Source organism: Parus major, chromosome 1A (assembly GCF_001522545.3).
Source record: "Parus major isolate Abel chromosome 1A, Parus_major1.1, whole genome shotgun sequence".
NCBI classification, from domain to species: Eukaryota; Metazoa; Chordata; class Aves; order Passeriformes; family Paridae; genus Parus; species Parus major.
In genome coordinates this window covers 63,615,676-63,635,129 of record NC_031773.1, presented here as the reverse complement: position 1 = coordinate 63,635,129, position 19,454 = coordinate 63,615,676, and the positions used below count along the sequence as shown (strand labels likewise).

At 40.2% G+C, this 19,454-nt stretch overlaps 1 long non-coding RNA gene across 3 annotated transcripts in view; it reads right to left on the bottom strand.

Moving 5' to 3' along the window:
• Nucleotides 1–19,454, bottom strand: part of LOC107204696 — a 44,156-nt gene that overhangs the window by 20,796 nt on the left and 3,906 nt on the right. For 2 of the 3 annotated variants that reach the window (XR_004497500.1, XR_004497502.1), the window contains 2 exons: nt 15,927–16,299; nt 10,278–10,622 (listed from right to left, as the gene is read on the bottom strand). This is a non-coding gene — a long non-coding RNA (uncharacterized LOC107204696). Of the gene's footprint in view, nt 1–10,277; nt 10,623–15,926; nt 16,300–19,454 lie in introns of those variants that run through there. The other variant, XR_004497501.1, reaches the window with a different exon arrangement.

The following is a 19,454-nucleotide window of genomic DNA, read 5'->3' as shown; positions in this document are numbered from 1 at the left end:
GGAAAGGGAAAGGGAAAGGGAAAGGGAAAGGGAAAGGGAAAGGGAAAGGGAAAGGGAAAGGGAAAGGGAAAGGGAAAGGGAAAGGGAAAGGGGCAGCCACAACAGCTCTGGGTGTGTGCCACTCTGAAGCCAAAGAACAGAGCCAGACAGCAGATGCCCCTGCCCTCCCTTATACCTGACCCCCCTTTCCCCTGGGCCCAGCCAAATCCTTTGTGTTCTCAAGCCCCCTGTACATCCCAGCAGTCAGGTTTCACCACAGCTAATGGGGAAAATTCTACAGGTGAGAAGGAACTAAAGGAAGGACACCTAACCCCCAACATTTTGCCTTCTTTGTGCAACACTGGGAAGTTTCTGGCCATCCAGAAAAGTACCAAAATGTACCAGCCCCCCACTGTGCCTGGGCAGTTCTGTAAAATTAATTTGCTAATAATTATCGGTGAATAATTAATGGTGAATTCTTCTGTTTTACTAGTCCTGCAGGTGGCCTCCTTCCTCCCTTAAGATTATTTTGCAAAACAAATTATTTTTTAATAACAGATCTATTAATTTCTGTTATTTTTATTATTCCTATATTCCTTTGTAAGCTAGTTACCATATTCTCTATTTCTTAATGTGTTTCCTGATGTTTTAGTTTTGTTCTTATACATTAATCTGGAGGTACAATTATCTGCCCTGCTGGGATTTTCTGTAGTTTCCAATGATGGGGCTAACCCTAATTTGGGTTTTGTTCTAGGACATGCAACCTGCTATTAGGAATTAGTGCAAGGATACTTTTTTTCAGCAGCCTCTTTAGCTGCTTCATCAGCTAATTGATTCCTTGTATTAACTGGGGAATCTCCAAACCCATGGGCTTTACAAGGGCAGCACAGCCACTTTTTTCAGTTTTTGCACACTTTGTAGCAGATGACTGATTTCTTCTTTGTACTTCATAGGAGACATCTGATAACAACCGTCTCCCCTTCCATGTGGTTTCACTGGTGTATATCTTTGTACCTTTTTACCTTCAGTGATTTCTAGCACTCAGTGTAAGGTCATTCATGCTGCTTTTTGTGCTGATGTGTTAAAAGGTAAAGCCTGGGTTTATGTTACAGAGTCAAGGTTCCCCCGGCATACCTGGCTGCCCATAATGTGCTGCTCCCACTGGTGTGCAGGTCCAGTTCCTGATCCTGGATGGAATTGCTGTTGAGATCCAGTCTGCCAGATCACACTTGTTCCATGGTTAACAGGCAGTCATGGCACAAATTAAAGTAAGTTTGCTCCAGATTTCTTCAAATCCCCAGAAGGTCTCATCTTAAGTTTTGTGTTGTAAAATTCACAATTTCCTGGACATCTGTAGACACTCTACCACTTTGGTCATGTATACACAGCAACTGGTGTTATTGATAGTGCATACTCCTCCTTGTGATGCTAAAAGAAGCTCTTGGGCCATCCAGTTTTGTAAAACAACTTGTGACAAGCTCTTGAATTCTTTCTGCAACATAGTAATGGTATCTACTGTACGATTTTCTATATATTCTATGGTAGCAGAAATGTTCAATCTTCTCTAATTCAGTTACTCTTAGCCAGGATAAAAACTATCTTGCAAAATGATGAAATTTAGTTAGTCACTCAGCTATAGCATTCGAAGTTCATTTTGTATGCCCCAAATAGTTTCTCATCCAAAATCCTCAGGTCTTTATCAATTATTGTTATGTTAGGGACTAAGGCTCCTAAAGTACAAGTGCCTTTCCAGCCTAGGAGCATCCTGTATGGGCTTTATTTCTGCATGTCCAATGCCAACCTGTTCCATTTGGTACTGGCCAAGGATGATTTACTTATTACTTGTTTGAGTACATTGTGTGTGATTTCTGACAAAAGTTCCAATTTCATGAGTTCAGTCTAGTTCTCCTATTCCTTTAGGGGAGTTACATCTTTGCACACATGTATGATGATAAGAGAAGCTGGTGGATACTTGCACACTACCTGGTATGTCTACTTCTTGGCAAAAGGAAGTGTTTACCCAGTAACTGGTATTAATTTCTCATGAAAATTGAATTGCACAAATGGTTAATGGCTTCATTATGTTTTCAGGTAAATGGGTGCACAGAAAACAATCATTTTTGTGCAACACTTGGATCACACTGTGTAATAAAATCAGATGAAAGATTTGCTCCCAAGTCAAGGCTGAACTAACTGTTGTCAGGACAGCAAAGCAAGACTTAAGCATCTTGTTTTTTCCCAGAAAACTGACCAATTACCTAAGGGGCTTCGGCACTTTTACTTATGGAATAATGTACCCATGATTCTACTCTATCCAGCCTCAAAGTTGTCAATGGTTCTTAGGAAGAAGAACCATTCTTCTGCTTTGGCTGAAGCAAAGTGGTTCCTCAGTCTTTCAAGTAGACCCAGTCTCCTGGTTGGAAATCCTGTGCTGGTGTGTCCAATCCCATCAGTCTGGAAATCACCACTGCTAGCTATATATCCTGTAAGGTTTTACTAAGAAAAATTATTTTCTTAGTAATTATTCAAATCAATACCCCCTTCCACAAGTGTGTTTCCTGGAATATGTAGTAGGGTAGGGTCAACCATATAGCAGCTCATAGAGGCTTATCTTGCCCCACAGCTGAATTCTAATTTGGAGTAACAGGTAAGACTTGGAGCCATGTCAAAGAGCTGTCCTGACATATTTTACCCAATTGCAATTTGATTGTATAATTCATTCACTCTACTTTGCCACTAGCTTGGAGCCTATAAAGAATATGAACATCCCAAGCTGTTCCCAAGGCCTTCCTAACCTGTTGTGCCACTTCTGCAATAAAGTGGGAACATCTGTCTGATGAGATTCTCAAAGGTACCTTGAATCTAGGTATTATTTGATCCAATGGTATTTTAGTCAGTTCTCTAGCCTGACTGGTGTGACAAGGGAAGGCTTCTGGACATCCAGAAAAGGTATCCACCAGAACTAGGAGGTATTTATACTGCCCTTTCAGTAAAATCAATCTGCCAATATTCACCTGGAACATTTCCAGATTTTATGGTTCCTAGCCTAACTTTGTTAGTGTTGCTTCTTTCACAGACTATACATTGTTGGATTCTTGATTGAATCTGAGCCATTTTAGACCCAATTATAGATTTTTGCACATGTTTCAAAAGTTTTCCAGTACTCCAATGTACACTTGGCTTTGTGTTCATACTCAACTACTTCACACAAGATTGGTTCTGGCAGTACTACTTGCCCTGTTAGGGTAACTGCTGAGCCTCATGGATCCTCATGGATCACATCTTCACTTCAATTAATTGACAGTCCCTAGCAACATACTTTGTTTTTTTTCTACTGGGAGAGGTATCTCTAGCAGGTGTATTGTTGTGGTTTTAAAGCAGTAACTAAAAAAATTACTAGAAAACTTCCTTATTTCTTGCTGTGAGATGTGGATTAGAACAAGAGCAAAACAGGCTTGAAACTTAAAAGGAATAAAGGAAGTTTATTAACAAAACTACAAGAATAAGAACACCAGAATAAACCTGCAGAAAACCCCTTTATCCCCCACTACCCAACCATTCCCTTGTTCACATGACAACATACAGACAAAAATCTTTGGAACTTTGGTGTTTAAAACAGTCTCAATTTTTGCTAGAGTCTTTTCATCAGCCTTTGTAGAGAAACAGAAGTCACCTTCTGGTAATCTATGGAGTTTCTCACAAGAAATCTATTTCTATTACAGCTTTCTATTTTTCTGATGCCAGCTGCCCGGAAATCCTGTCATCAGTTCACTCTTCCCATTTCACATCACTCTGAGATGTGTATGGGTCAATGAGTCTAGGGATGTCATTTTAAGGATGAGTTATTCAAAGGCAAAAGTTCTCTTCATCTGTCTCTGTGAGCTTTTCTGGAAACAGAAGTTTTCTCTTTGCCTCTACAATGGCCCCAAATGTTCAATTACTACTTCTCCTCCCTCTGTTCCACCACCTCACTGTATCACAATTACTCCACCTTTTGCTCAAAATCCACACTTTGAACACTCCATTCCTCCCAATATACTCTGTCATGAATTAAAGGAGATTTTTTAGAACACTACTGTCCATCTCCATAGCTTTAATAGAAAAATATTTCAGCTTATAAAGCATCTCCTTATTCTCTCTTCTCCATCTAAAACTTAACTATTTTTTTCAGTCTTTGATGGTTTTATGATGTCTTTTTCATGTTGATTCTCTCTCTCTCTCTCTCTCTCTCTCTCTGGGAAAAAGGAGTAATGTGTACGTCTCATCCAGGTAGTAAAAGAGTTAAAGTCTTGGAAAGCTGCAGATGTTCATGGTGTCAGGTTTCGGTTCAGCAGCAAAAACTGCAAACCAAGCCAGGCCGGCCAGCTCCGTTTCTCTTCCCCCTCCCCCACCTCTGCGGCCTTGTCCGGCCTGCAGGGGGGTTGGGGGGAGTAGGCCGAGACAGAGCCTCTTCAGAAGCCGGAAACCAAAAAGATCAAGAGAGCCCTGGCTTTACATCTTAAGGAGGTGTTCACAAGTTGATCTCACTTCTGAATGGTTAAAACCACCGCCAATTCTCAAAAATGACCAATAATTGGTCAGGAGAATAGACTCCCATCAGCCACCAGCAGCTTCAACTTCCTTAGCTCCCAAAGCTATCTTAAAGGTAAAGTGACTCTATGACAGGTATTAAAGATAGAACTTTGTTTTCTAACATGCCTTTTTCTGCAGCCTCTTTGCTAAATGATTCTCCAATTAGCTTAATTGGCTAAATAGTTTCCCAGTTCTGGTTTGGTCTTACCCACTTGGTGTGCTCAGTAATGCATGATGGCAACTTCTGCTGGTTTCTGGATACTTTCAAATAAATCCAATATTTGTTTTCCATTTTTGATCCATCCTGATGTGTCTTGAGACATCAAAAGGCCCCTTTCTTTCCAGATGGCCTCATGTGCATGTACCACTCCAAAAGTGTATTTTGAATCAGTCAAAATGTTAACTCATTTTCCTTTACTCAGTTCCAAAGCTGGAGTGAGTGCAATTAATTCTGCTTTCTAGGCTGAAACATCAGAGTGGAATGCCCCCAGTCTGATTACCTCATGGTGTGTAGTCACTGTGTATCCAGAGAACCATTTTCCATCTCGGACAAAGCTGCTTCCAGCAGTAAAAAATTACCAATCAGGCCTCCCCAAGGCTCTGTTTCCTAAGTCAGGTCTGCTGGAATACACTTCTATAGTCTGTAAGCAATCATGATCTGGGCTTCCTTCTATTTGTCAGGCAGTTAAAAACATAGCAGGGTTAAAGACAGAAGTTGATTTCAGTGTCACATTGCCTTTCTCCAGCAAGACTACCTGGTATTTTAGCATCCAGCTGGGAGATAGCCAGTGGCCCCCTTTTTTGCTCAAATACCAACTGGACCATATGTAGTACAGAAATGAAAATGCTTTGTCCGAAAGTCAGCTTTTGAGATTACTGCATCAAGAGAACAGTAGCTGCTACTGCTCTCAGACACCTTGGCCAGTCTTGGCTGACATTACCTAGCTGCTTTGAAAAGTAGGCCACAACCCTTTTCTGGACGCCGAGGAACTGTGACAGCACTCCCAGTGCTATATTTTGCATTTCAAATAGTTCAAATGGGTGCATGGGGTCTGGGAATCCCAAAACAGGGTCCTCTCTTGGGCTTGCATGGCTTGGTTTTGGTAGCAGTGTGGCTACAGGGGTGGCTCCTGTGAGAAGCTGATGGAGGCTCCCTCCGTGTCTGGCAGAGCCAGTCCCTGGCAGCTCCAAAGACAGACATGTCACTGGTCAAGGCTGGGACAATTAGAAATGGTGGTAAATGCTTCTGTGATAACATATTTAGGAAGAAAGAAGAACTAAAAGGTCATTGTGAAGTTGTAATTGTGGCCAGAGTGGGGTGAGAGTATGTGAGAGGAACAACTCTGCAGACACCAAGATCAGTGAAGAAGGAGGGGGAGGAGGTGTTCCAGGCACTGGAGCTGGGATCCCTCTGCAGCCCAAGGCACAGACCATGGTGAGGCAGCTGTGTCCCTGCAGCCCATGGAGATCCATGGGCATGCAGAGATCCACCTGCAGCCCATGGAGGAGACCCAGCCCCATGCCAGAGCAGGGGGATGCCTGAGAGGAGGCTGTGACCCTGTGGGAGCCTGTGGAGAGAGGGGCCTGTGCTGGAGCAGCCTGTCCCTGAAAGACTGTACCCATGGTAGGGTGACCCATGCTGCAGCAGTTTGGTGGGGAGTGTTGCCTGTGGGATGGACTCACACTGGAGAAGCTCATGGAGGACTGTCACCCCTTGGAGGGAGCCCACGGTGCAGCAGGGGAGTGACTCCTTTTCCTGAGCAGAGGGAGAAACAGTGGATGATGAAGTGACCATAACCCCATTCCCTGTCTCCTTGCACCACTGGGGTAGGAAAGAGAGCTGGGAAGGAGGGAGGAGAGAGGGGAAAATGTTTTTAAGGTTTTATTTTACTTCTCATTAGCATGCTCTGATTTTGTTAGTAATAACTTTAAGTAATATTTCTAATTTTGAGCCTGTTTTGCCCATGACGGTATTTGATGAGGAATCTCTCACAGTTCTTAACTCATGAACCCTTTGTTACATTTTCTCTCTCCTGTCCCCAGTGGAGGGGAGTGAGTGAGCAGCTTTAGTGGGTGCCTGGCATCTGGCCAGGATTGACCCACATAGGCCTGCATAAGGGCTTGCTTAAGTTGCAAAAAGGCAGCCCATGAATCGTAAGTCCATACCATAAAGTCCTTCTGAGCTGTCTTCAAGAGATCACACAGTGACTTTACCCACAACCCATAATTGCTGATCTACAGGCAACACCATCCTACCATCCTGAGAAATGCATGCAACTCTCTTACTATTCATGGCTGTGGGAGTTGGCAAATTTCTTCTTTTCATTCCTGTCCCAACCTCCTTTGTCCTTTGGGGTTTTTTAATTCCACATTGGTTATTCTGGTCTGGACTGTTTGTGCTTTGTCTTTGAATACTCTATATCCACTTTGTCACAAAAAACTCAACAATGCCACAGTCTGATCCCAGCATTGCTGTTTAGTTTCAGTGGATATCAGAATGTTATGTATATACTGTAACAAGACTACAAGAGGGTTCTGATTTTTCTGTTTCCCCAATTCTTTTGCCAACTGATTTCCAAATATGGTGGAGATATTTCTAAACTGCTTTGGTAGAACCATCCAAGTCAGTTGGGTTCTTCTCCCTGTGTTTGGATTTTCCTCTTCAAAAGCAAAAAGCTTTTGACTTTCAGGACTCAAAGGGATTCAGAAAAAGGCATCTTTCAAATCTAATACTATGAGCCATTTTAAATTTTCACTCTAGGTTGTTAGAAGGTATAATGATTTGCTTCTACTAGGTGTATATTTTCTATCTTATTTATGACTCTAAGATCCTCTACCAGCCAGTAATCCTTTCCATTTGCGCCTTCTTAACTGGCAAAATAGGTGTATTAAATTTGGATTCACATTCCTTCAATAGGCCGTATTTTATCAATTTTTCCACAAGGGGTAACAACCCCTTAGAACTTTTATCTCTCAAAGGGTATTGCTTTTGTCTTACCAGTCCCGCTCCAAATTTCAATTTAATTCTTATATGCTCTGCTCTTTTGGAATGCTCAAGCACCCCTCCAGCCCAAACTGTTGGAATCACTGCATCCTCAAGTGATACTGGCAGATGGATCATGTCTAGTTTTGGAGACTGTAGTGCAAAAATAGAGGATTGCACATAATTAGATTCTGGAACAATCACCTGTATTTTGCAACTTTTAAAATTTAATTTCAGCATTTAGCTGTTCCAAAAAATCTCTCCCAAGTAGAGGCTTCAGTGAATTGGGCGAGTCATCCATTGTTTTCCCAGTTTAAAATCAATGGGCTTCAAAAGAGCTGAGTTTTGCAATTCCCTGTTGCACCAATGTTTGTCGTAGAATCATTCCCATTTCCTTTTACTGTATTTAGCAGAGTAACTAGCTCCCACATCTACTAAAAATACTGCCTCCTCATTTACCTCCTCACTCCCCAGTTTAGCTGTAATCAGAGGTTCTGCTGGGGAGGAATCCTCAGGTCTCCCTCAGTCATCATTGGTCATGGCCATGAGAGGGGGGCTTTTGTGTTGCAACTGTGACCATCACTTTTCCAGCACCTGTCTTTCTTACAATATGCACACTGACTAATGTTACCAAGTTTCCCAGGGGAGCTTGAGGTAAGTTTCCCATGCCCTCATCCCCTTTCTTTCCCCAGGGGCACTATTCCTTTGAAAATTCCCTCCACAATTGCAACTATTTTGTGTTTAGTTGTTTCTTGCTGTTTTTCTCTATTCTGATAAACTCTCAAAGCAACATCTAACTGCTCCCCTAAATCACAGTAGTCTTGTCCCTCAGCCTTTTGTAATTTTCTTCTAATATCATCTGAGGATTGTCCCACAAATATAGGGGCTAATTGAGTTTTTCCTTCCTATGCTTCAGGATTGATATTAGTATATTTTTGAGCTGTTTCTTTTAGGTGATTTAAAAATTCAATAAGTAATTCCTTACTATCTTGCTTAATTTTGAATAATTTTGACATTTTGATAGTCTTTGACATGGCATGTCTAAATCCATACAGTATCCTTTGTTGATATCTATTTAATCTCTTTCTAAACATGGCCACATTAGGATCCTGCTTGGAATCCACAGTGGGAAAATTAATATCTAATATACCCATCAAGTTACCAGTCAAAATTTGCTCTTCCACAAACCTCCTACTGGTTTCAGCAATTCTTTCTGTACTATCTATATGTCAAACAACATTTCTAACATAGTATCTATATCCTTCCAGTCCAGATCCTGAGTTTTAATCATCATTTCAAAGGCTTTTTTTCTGGTCCCAGCCATTAACTTCCAATTATTAAGGTCTGTTGTTGAAAACAGAACTTCTTCTGTGATTGGACCATCCTTACCTACCCCCTGATGGAGGGGAACTGCTATCACAACTCTGTGTTTGGCTCTAGGTTCCCCTGTAACTGGACTAAATCCCACTGTTCAGTCTTCAACATCCAGTGTCCTTTTTACATGGCTGCTCCTTGACCCCCACTTTTGAATAAGTGCAATATCATTGTTTTGCCTAACTTCCACTTTGTCAGCCTTGCAGAGCTGAGCTGCCATCCTGCTTGTGGTTTTGCATGACTTCTCTTTACCTAAGTTATTTATTTTTTTATTTACTTTATTTGTTTTTCCAAGGCCATGCTGTTCTGTTCAACTGTCCTTGACAAGAATAAAATGTTGTTCTGTTCATCTATCTTTATCAAGTGATGTCTTGGGGTGATTTTATGATGATACTTTATTCTTTAATAATCTGTTTTATGCCCAGAAATGTCTATGGTATTTTTTAGATGAACCAGGGAGCAAGGCCAGACCCTGGAAACCTGTTCAATCTCCCTCTCTCCAGTGAGTCGGCAGCTACATGGATTGTTACTTCACTGCCACTTTACTGGATTAATTTTCACCAATTTAGGCAAGTAGCATCTAGGTATTTTGGGGTTTTTTTTTTCCTTCTCCTGGTCTGGAGGCTTTTCTCCAGCAAATCCTTTTAGCAGTTTTGTTTGTTTTTTGTTTTTTTTTCCCCCCCAGCCTGGGGAGCCTCTGGGGCAGCTATGGCTGGTTTGACCCCTGGGAAGACCAAGCCAGTAAAGAAAGGGACATTAAACCCCACCAACTTCACCAGCTGTGAGGAGAAGACCCACGCCAGAAATTCAACAGGTTCCCAGCTGCTTTGTGAATTCTGGTCTCCTTCTTTCACAAAAAAAGGTAGTTGCCATCTTTGCCTCTTGGCCACAAAGTGAGATGGGGGTGGGGTGTAAGGTTCAATTTTCTTTTTTTCCTGTGCTTTGTGGGTGTCTTGCTTTTGTTAATAAACAGTTCTAGTTTTCTTTCACTTTCATCCCCTGGTATCTATTTCTCTCATCGGCAGAAGAAAAGGGAGTTACTGAAGCCCTCTCTCTCTAAAGAAAAACACTCAGAGTGTTTTTCTCCTAGAATTTGTCTTCAAACCAAGACAAGTCAGTAAAATACTGTCCTTATACAATCAATGGACCAAAGAAGTATAAAGATGGCCACCTTAAGTTCCTCTAGGAACTGGATACAGCCTTCACACTATAATGTAAGAAATTTCTCTTCTATAGACTTTCATAGATCTTCTAGGACCATATTTCCCACTCTCTCTTATCCACAGCCCAAGAAATGTACTTCAGACTTTCCTATTGTTGCCTTTTTCCCAATGTGAAAATGAAACTCAAGATAATTTTAGTATGGAGGTAATATAAAAGAGGATCTTTATTTGAAGGCCTTGAGAAGCAGTTATGGAATGATGTCCACGAAAGCCCACCCCGCACCCTCGCAAGAGTGAGCACATTTTTATAGGTTTTAGGAAATTAGCATAATTGATAAAAAGCACCAATTAGGAGGACAAGTGGTGATGCAATTCCCCTCCAGGTTAAGCCCCTTCTCAGGAGTCCCCTCCTCGGTACTGGTTGTACTTTGTCCATGAAAATGTATCTCAAAGAGCTGTTCTCAGCCTTGATTCCCAGGAAGAACCAAGAATGGATAGGGGTCTTGTATCTCCCAGGACTTGTAGCTCTGGAATTTGTTTTTTCTTTCTGCCTAGGGAAAGGCCATGGAAGAATATTGGGAAAACTAGCTACTAATACAATAGGCTATAAAGCTACAAATATGTGAAAAGAATACAGAGAACATATAAAATAAAAAAAGGCAAAACCCAAATGGCATCACTATTATTCCCACCAAGTTGTTACCATAGAATGACTTTTGCTGCTGCTGGCAGTGGGATCACACAGGCAACTTTGCCCCTTACTCTAAGGGTGATAGAACTTCATTGCACCTACACTGCTGAGAAACACCAAACTTGCTGCTTACATGTGTAGCAATGTTTTCCCTCAAATATCTGTTATTGAGAAAAAAGACATTTCACATAGGAGCTGTAAGAGTGACAGCCTCAAAGAAATTTCAGTGATGGGAGAAGTATCATCTTTACACAGATGTATGAATACGTATATAAACACTGTATTGTACTTATATATATATAAAAGGTAATGCTGAAAATCAAAACCAGACAGCAGCTCAGTATACTTAATAACCAGCAAATTATCATTTGAAGAAAATAGAAGAACACTCAGAATGGAGAGAATATTCACAAATCCCACACAACCAGAAAGTTTGTACTCAAAAGTAGATGTACTCCTTCAAGAAGGAGGTTGTACAAGATCCCTGTTTGTCTACCAAATCAATAACCACGTAACTTACTGCAGAAAATAGCATCAAGTGCTAACAGTAAGGAAAAGTGGGGCAGTGCAAGGTTGTGTTGCTCCTGGACTATACTGTTGGTGACAAAAGTAGGTATTGTATAAGCTGGTGTAGCTATAGCCAGTATATGAAAAAAGGAAATGCTTAGATGCATTCAAAACTAAAATACATTCAGGGCTGCATCAGGACTGAGTATTGTTATCATTCATGCTTTCTACTTCCAATACAATGTCTGCATATTTCTTGTATACAAGGTCTGGTGGAAGAGAGAATTCAAATGCGATACACCGCAGTTTGGCTGTCTGAGTCAGTCTGATTAGACTTTCATATATTCTGGAAGATTTACAAATGGATTGTGTGACTTTATTTTGAAAACATCCTTGTCTACATGACAACCAGCCAATTCAAAGCTGCTGCCCTTACAAGGACACTTGTTCTGAGCATAGAAAGGTGAAAAAATATTGACAACACTGTTCAAAATCTTTCAGCTGCTCTAGAGCAGGAAAACAGCCTGGAGATTTTCAAGAACCTCAGCTAAATAAATATTAAACACCTATTCTGTTGGCTTTGAAAATAGATTCAGTTATGAAAACTTAACCAGAATCAAACATTCACCTTTGCAATTTTTTCTGTATCTCCCTCACTGTGCTATCTGTATTCTTACAATGTAATTCAAAGTGTTTCTGTAGTCTTCACATGTCATGTAACTTTACATTCTCTTCATAACAGCAGCCACTGACAAAATCTGGGACCTTTACATCTGTCCCCAAGTGCCACAAGGAAGTGAGCGAAGACCTTCAGTATCAAGTTCCCTGCTGCCCTGCTGTTGGGAGCCTGGTATCAGTGAGTGCCACTGAGCTGCTCTCCAGTTCCTTTTCCTGTCAAGGCCATGGTCACAACTGTGTCACCTCACTGCTGCAGCCACAAAGGTTTGCCTTTTGCCAAGCTTTCCTGTGGAAGCATTTATTCCTTGCTTCATCATAATCTTTCCAAATCCTGCAAGGAAATAGTGCCTTGCTCCCTATTTTCTTGATGATTTCATGTTTCTTGCCCTTTGTTCACCTGTCTTGGCTCCGGAGGCATGTTCTGGGTGTTGAGAGGTGCCCAATGGGGCACACTGCACCTGCCCATGGACTGGGGTCTGGGGGCAGTGAGAGTTCCCTGGGGGGAACAGGGTAGGCCGGGGGATTCCAGGGACAACCCCTGTCTGGACACAGGGACAAGAATGGTAGCAGAAGCTAGTCTTTCTTGCAGTCATGGCATACTGAAATGTACACTATCTCCTGACTTTGCTTGGCCTCTTTCACTGAAGAATTTTTGTACACTGTATGGACTGTTCTACATGTTCCTCAAGCTTCTTCCTCGTCTAGCACAAAGATAACTGGAATAAAAGAATTTTAGTAAGGCTGAGGCAACTCCATGCCTTAATTCATCAATTAATGAATTTCCTTAATCCACTTCTCTCCACAAATCATGATTAAAGACATCTGCTGAAATAATGCACACAAACATTGCATGTAACGTGGACAGCATTCAGCTCCATAATTAACTTACATGCACCCTCTGTTACTTGTCCAGCTGAAATCTGTGCATTTGTAATTCATATTCTTATATTACTAACCAGGGTGGTCTAAATAAAAATAGCTTCCATTTAGAGCTCTATCCCAGACTTTGTGATGCTATCCCCCTGAACCAGCAGAATTGTTACTGCAGACAGGTGATGGAACATGATCATGGAACTTACCTGAGTGGAAACCATTCTGGCAGAGAAATAAACAAATTAGCATTAATCCAAACTAGTTCTCCATCAGCAGCAAGAAACATTAGCCAACACAGAGGAAATAACAGCTTGAGCTGGGAACAGGGAGTAGAACTACCTTTTCTTTTCTGGCAACAGTACCAGTTGAAGCCTTTATAAAACTCAGCTTTTTTTGTATTCAACAAGGCTTACAATGTTAGATGCACACAGACAAGTGGTTGAATGCTTTCTTGAAGAAGCCCACAGAAGAGAACCCTATCAGAAAATCAGATGAATTATGTTTTCTCAATAATTTATGATCAATATTTTATACTTCTTTGTGTTGGTTGTTTGGGGATTTTTTTAAATGGAAGTTTTCAATCAGCTTCCCAATGATCAATGTGATGCAACCCAGGGCTAAACCATGACTTGGTTGAAGAGACTGAAGGGAAAACTGGTGTTACAGAGGGTACAACTGACAACAGTAACTTCTGCTAGAAACTTCCTTTCTGAACTCCTTGCCTCATCAGCCTGAAAGAAGCATGGAAAGAAGCATGGAAACAGTGAAATCCCACTATTACATCATTGAAGGAAGTTCACAAATACCTACACTTGAGTTTAAAATGTTCTTCTAAGTTCCCCACCAAATTAGAAACATCTCTTTAATGCTCCTTTCAACTTTTCCCCATCCCATCTTAACTTCATCTTAAAATCACACCTATCAGCTGCATTTGAAGACAATACATAACACTTAAACAAAACTGTTAAGGATATTTTGCAGACTTCTTGGAGACTCAGTTCAACTCCAAGTGATACCAGGAAGATCTATCAGTGTTATCAGTGATTTCTTTAAAAGGAGAACAGTGTGAGACTGCAAGATCCTCAAGTGTAAATGAGAAGCACTTAGAGCAATGAATACTGCAGGGGTGTGGAACAGTCTGTCATCAATGTAAGGTAAGATTTAGCCCTAATTGTGTGTATAGTTGCTCTCCAGAAAGTGCAACAATTTAAATACAAAATGATTGATTTACTTTGTGACTAGAGAGACACATTTTCTCTTGTTCTCTTAGGGAAAAAAACAAACAAACAAGTATTTTTCAAAAAATGTGACTTCCAGTTCCACTGGTCAAAGTTTTTTCCGTAATTTATCATGCATACTACTGATTATATGGGTATCCAAAACACACACAGGGATTTAACAAACACCCAGCAATTATCTTCAGTACCCATGACACCTGCAGAGTGTTGCAAAAATTTAATATCTTTCTAGGGTTAAAGTTCATTAAAAGTCCTTTTTCTTTATTAAACTGTTGCTCTGCTCTTCTGCCTATTCATTGATATCATAGTATATCATACTATAAAATAGGACCGTATCTTGATAATTATGCCTAGAGAAGGGAGCTTCCTAAGCATGGATAAAAATGTTTTAAAACATTTTCTGTACTTCTGAAAATTATTAGAAAGTATTTCCATTACAAGCTTATAAATAAAACTAATTTACTTAAAAAAACCCCAACAAACAACATATAAAATTTCCCCCATTCGGTAATGAAACTTCTTCCTCTCAGTTTCCTTCCTAAAAAATGGCAAAGCCAAAAAGGCATTATCCATTGAAACCAAATTCAGGGAAGTTGTATATAGTGTGATCTGCACTGAAATTTCTGTCTTTAGGTGGGTACAGCATAAAACAAGTTAATAGCACAACCATACCTTTTTCAAATGCATGGAGATATTACCAGTCAGGTGAAAGGCAGATAAAAAAAAACTGTACCAAAGAGCAAAGCACTGGTCTAAATCCCTTCCCTTATACCTGGGTGAACAACAAAATGATCTATCGCCTCATTTAAAAAGCCAAGTACTTAAACCCAAGAAAATTAGTATTTAAAGACCCTATAAATCTTAGGCTGCCTACATCATAGATGCACCATTATTTCTAGGTGTAAAAAAAGTCAACTTCATCATAACAAAACAGCCTTCACTACAAAAATAAGAATAAACACTATTCTATATGTAAACATAGCATGAAAAAGCTGTGCAAAAAAATAAGCATGAAAGCATGGAACACTGGCTGAAAAAAAAGAAAGAGAAATGTAAATAATTTCTCTATGAAACAGAATTGAAAACTGCTCCTCTTGAATGGCAGATACAGTATTATTGTCAAAAAAAGGACATATAAATATTTTATAACATATTACTCAACAGAGAGTTTTTCTGAGCTGAAAGGACATGTCCATACCAACGTGTCTATACCACAGCAGACACCAGCCACAAAAACCTGTGGTGTCCTCCCAGGGTCCTCCAAACCACCTCCAAGTTTCTGCTTCATGGAAAGTGGCTGCCTTTCTAAGGATCTTTCTAAGGACAGGTGCTACATCCCAGGGACACCACACACTGCTGTAAAAACCTCTGTGGTTTCCCTTACCATTTGGCAGAATTTTTAGGTTGAAAAACCCATGCCACTGAGCACACAAAAAGATGCTTGCTCACTCAAGGAGAGACTCCAGTCTTTCTTACTGCACACTATTCAAATCCTGCTCCAAAAATCATCATTTTCTCCTTGCTCTTTCCACTGTCCTATTGTTTCTCATCGAAACAGAATCTCATATGCCTCTCCTGAGTAGCTAATCTATTCTTACCTAGCAGAGTAAGAGAGTAGTGCTGATGGCAGCTGAAGACCTCAGATCACAAGAATACACAAATTTTAAATGTTAAGTTGAGCAGAAATGAGCTAAACTGAGAGAGAGCAACCTCAGCACTTACTACTGTTTGTGCACCAGGCTTCCTCTGGGTAGTGTGTACTGGTTTGAAAGCAAACCAATAAGAGATTCAAAGTCAGAGCTACAATTAAATTGGAAAATTAAAATAAATGCAATAGTATAGGAACACTGACAGAGTCAGGATACAACCTGACAGCCAGTTGGTCAGGATGGTGGTAGCAGTTCAATTAAATGGCTTCTGCAGTCCTGTTGAAGTGATAGATGTAGTTCTCTTGAAGTGGTGATCCTGTAGAAGAGTTGGATCTTCCTCTGAAGGTCCAGTGGTGAATGCAGCTCTTGTCCTCTGGGAATCTAGTGGAGAAAGGCTGCCCATGGTGTTCCAAACTTCAGATTACATCCAGGTAGGAATGCTTGGCTCCTACCTCTGGGCAGAGCATCTCACAGTGGGATGATGCAATTTTATCAGTCATGCAGTGAGACTCAATGGCCCATTAACAGAAGATATCCCTCCAGAGGAAGTTATCAGGGATGTGTCACAGAAGAGATAAGAACACTGCCCCACCTGGTTTTAACAGATGGTGACAGAATACATACTTTTGGTTACATCTTGCATTGCAACCTAAGACAGCAGTACTAAACTGCAGAGCCTGCCTTCTGCAGCTTTCTGTTTGTTTAGTAGTTCTAGGGAACAACTGCAATTTCTGTCCATCTGAAGTATCACTAAAGTACGTAGCAAGAAGATTTATGTATGAGGAATGTTGTAGCTTTAAATCTACTTGAACACTGGGAAAATCTTATTCAAAGTACAGTTTTTTTACAAATAGACTACAATTTACAATAGTAGTAATTGTAGTTACAATTGTAGTCCAATCATAGACTACAATTTACAGATATCTCAAACACTCAAAGCTGTAAATTAAATCAATTATTGCTGTCCCTAAATATATGATATAACTGAATAATCCTAACTGGTAAAAAAAAAACAACCAAAAAACAGTAACAGTCGAAACATGCTAGGAGATATCTCTTTCATCACACCATTTGTCTTTCTCTCTCTTCAAGCTCTGTGTTCCTTAACTCACTAACAAAACTGGTCATTAGATAGCATAGCCTGGCACAGGGGAGAACAAATCTCACCTTACCTGACAGCTACATACAGTAGGTGATAGGCACAAAAGCTGCAACCAAAAATGAAAATATATTGCTTTTAGATGCAATATGGCTCAAAAGCATGAGTGTTGCACAACTCCAGCTCAAATTAACCAGAAACTTGGATAATTCCAATGCATTATCCACCCATGGATAAATACACCAACACAAAGCCCACAGATGATACCCATGGTTACTGAGAACCTTCAAGTATTCCAAGAAGAATTAACTCTAGACCCCTCAAACTCTCAAATCTTTCCATAACACTTTCATCAATATTTTTTTTCCAGAAAAATGTTTCATTTGCTCCCTCTACCCCAGTAATAAGTGAGGCTTAAAGGTATTTGGTTTGATGACTCTGGTGCTGATTCTGTGGATGTTTAAGTAGGTTACTGTGGGAAAAATATTCTCAGACAACAGAGAAAATATTGCCTACTATGTAAAACTTGAGTTTTAAGACTTAGAGATATCAAAACAAATTTACTAAATATGTATCACAATTTCTGCAAAGTTAAATGAGGAAAAAAATAAACATTCATTTGTAAAAAAGCTTAACAGTTTGATTATTTTAAAAGCTTGTTACCTTTTAAAAATCTATTTATTCAGCTTTGGAAGAGGTTTTCCCTAATACTGACTGGAAAATCCCCAATTCATTTCTTAGATATCTCTTAAGCTCAGTAATTCACTTTCCCTATATATTACTTTGTTCAACTGTTTCTTTTATTAAAAGCAAAAATTCAGTTCCTTAGGGAAAAATACCATTATGCCAACCCTTGATTTCAGGGAAAAAGAAAAAAGCCAAAGAGATACATCAGAATCAATTATTTCTATAATTGACTTGTGTTTTAACTTGTCTTTATCCAGCCCCCTTGGACTAGACATTATTTTGAATCAGTACAATGAGAAAACAAAATAACCTTGGTAGCGTTTCAACATTTTGAAACATGCATGGCTTTTTGCATTTGTGGTCTATAGCATAGTAATAGCCAGAAGCTGAATGCAGACTGTATCTGCTGGTTAAAAGTCCCCAGAAACTAGGCAAGGCTAGAAATTCTCTAGAAGACCTTAAACAGTAACTAGCACTGAGATGGCAGGAACCTCTTTCTGGCTTATATATTCCTAAACTGGGGACTGCTGGCTTCAAAGGTCTTCAAAGGTTGGACCCGATGATTTTGGAGCTCTTTTCCAACCCCAAAGATTCTATAATTCTGTTCCATTGCCTTGCAAGAGGGAAAGATACAAGTTACGCAATACTACCCCCAAATTTGTGGATGGTGAAAGTGTATTTGCAGGTATATCATTATCTCTGCAGTGGAACAAAGGGAGACAGGGAAGGTTCCTGCTTTCCAAATGGACCATACAAGCCCATCTCTCAAGGAAAAGATTCTTTAGCGAGCATTAGATTAGATAAGATTAATAAGATTAGACAGAAAAGATTCTTTAGGGCTGTAAATAGCTTTCTGCAAATATCAGGTAAAGAACTAATAGTCTCCATTAAGTCAAATTCCAGACACTTATGTTGAAACCAGCTTTGGAAGGGAAAAGGAACAGGGAGACTTGTGTCAGGGCTCAGTTCTGAAATGAAGACATAAATCTAAATGCCTATCTGTAGAAGACTGTACAACCAAAGGAGATACAGTCAGTATCACTGGTGGTTCCTGACCTGACATTTAGCATGTCTCACCTAGAACTGAACTGAAGTATACACTCCATGAAAGCTCATAGTCAACAAGAGCTCATGCACAAAGAATACAGGCAGAGGCCCAGATCCTCAGCTCTTGAGAGCATTAATGTTATTTATAGCATTAATAGACAGAGTTCAACCATGTGGTAAATGGCTCAGGCAACCCCAGCAAGTGGCATTTTCACAGACCTGTTTACCATCACATGAATCAGCATTAGAACCAGTGGAACCCCTGTGGCATAAGATAGGACAAAAGCACCCTGAGAAAGAAGACAGATTAACTCTGTATTACCAGAGAGGCTCAATTTATCCCATAGAAACAAGGTATGAAGAACAAAGAAATGCAGTATGTTATGCCTGGACCTCTCCCATTGGCTAATATTCATACAGCCCCATAATCCAAAGTACTTTTGAGGAAATCTACTCAGGCAAAGTATGAGGAAGCTCAACATTATCCATCTTCCTTTGATCTTTATTAACACCAGCCTATGCCAGGAGCACAGAAGTAATACAGCTGGCCCTCTGTGAGCCTGGATTCACCAGGAATCTTGCTGGGCAAAGCCAAGTTGGTGGCAAGGAATAACGGTGCAGAAGATGAGAGAGCAGAAGAAAAACAGAGGCTGTTAGACCATTAATTTTGTTAAAGGTTTAGAGTTCTTAGAAATAGCGGAGAGGATACAAGATCTGCCAAACCTGTTTACTTGGGGTGTGAGATTAGCAGTGGTCAGACTTACAGACTGCCATAGCCAAAGGAAGTTAGGAAAGGAGTGTCTAAGGAAAAGCTGGGTTTTCTAGGAATAGAACTAGCTATGATACATAAAATGAAAATGCCATTGTAATAGATTTTCATGGGGAAGTAGACTGACAAAAGGAATCCTCACCCT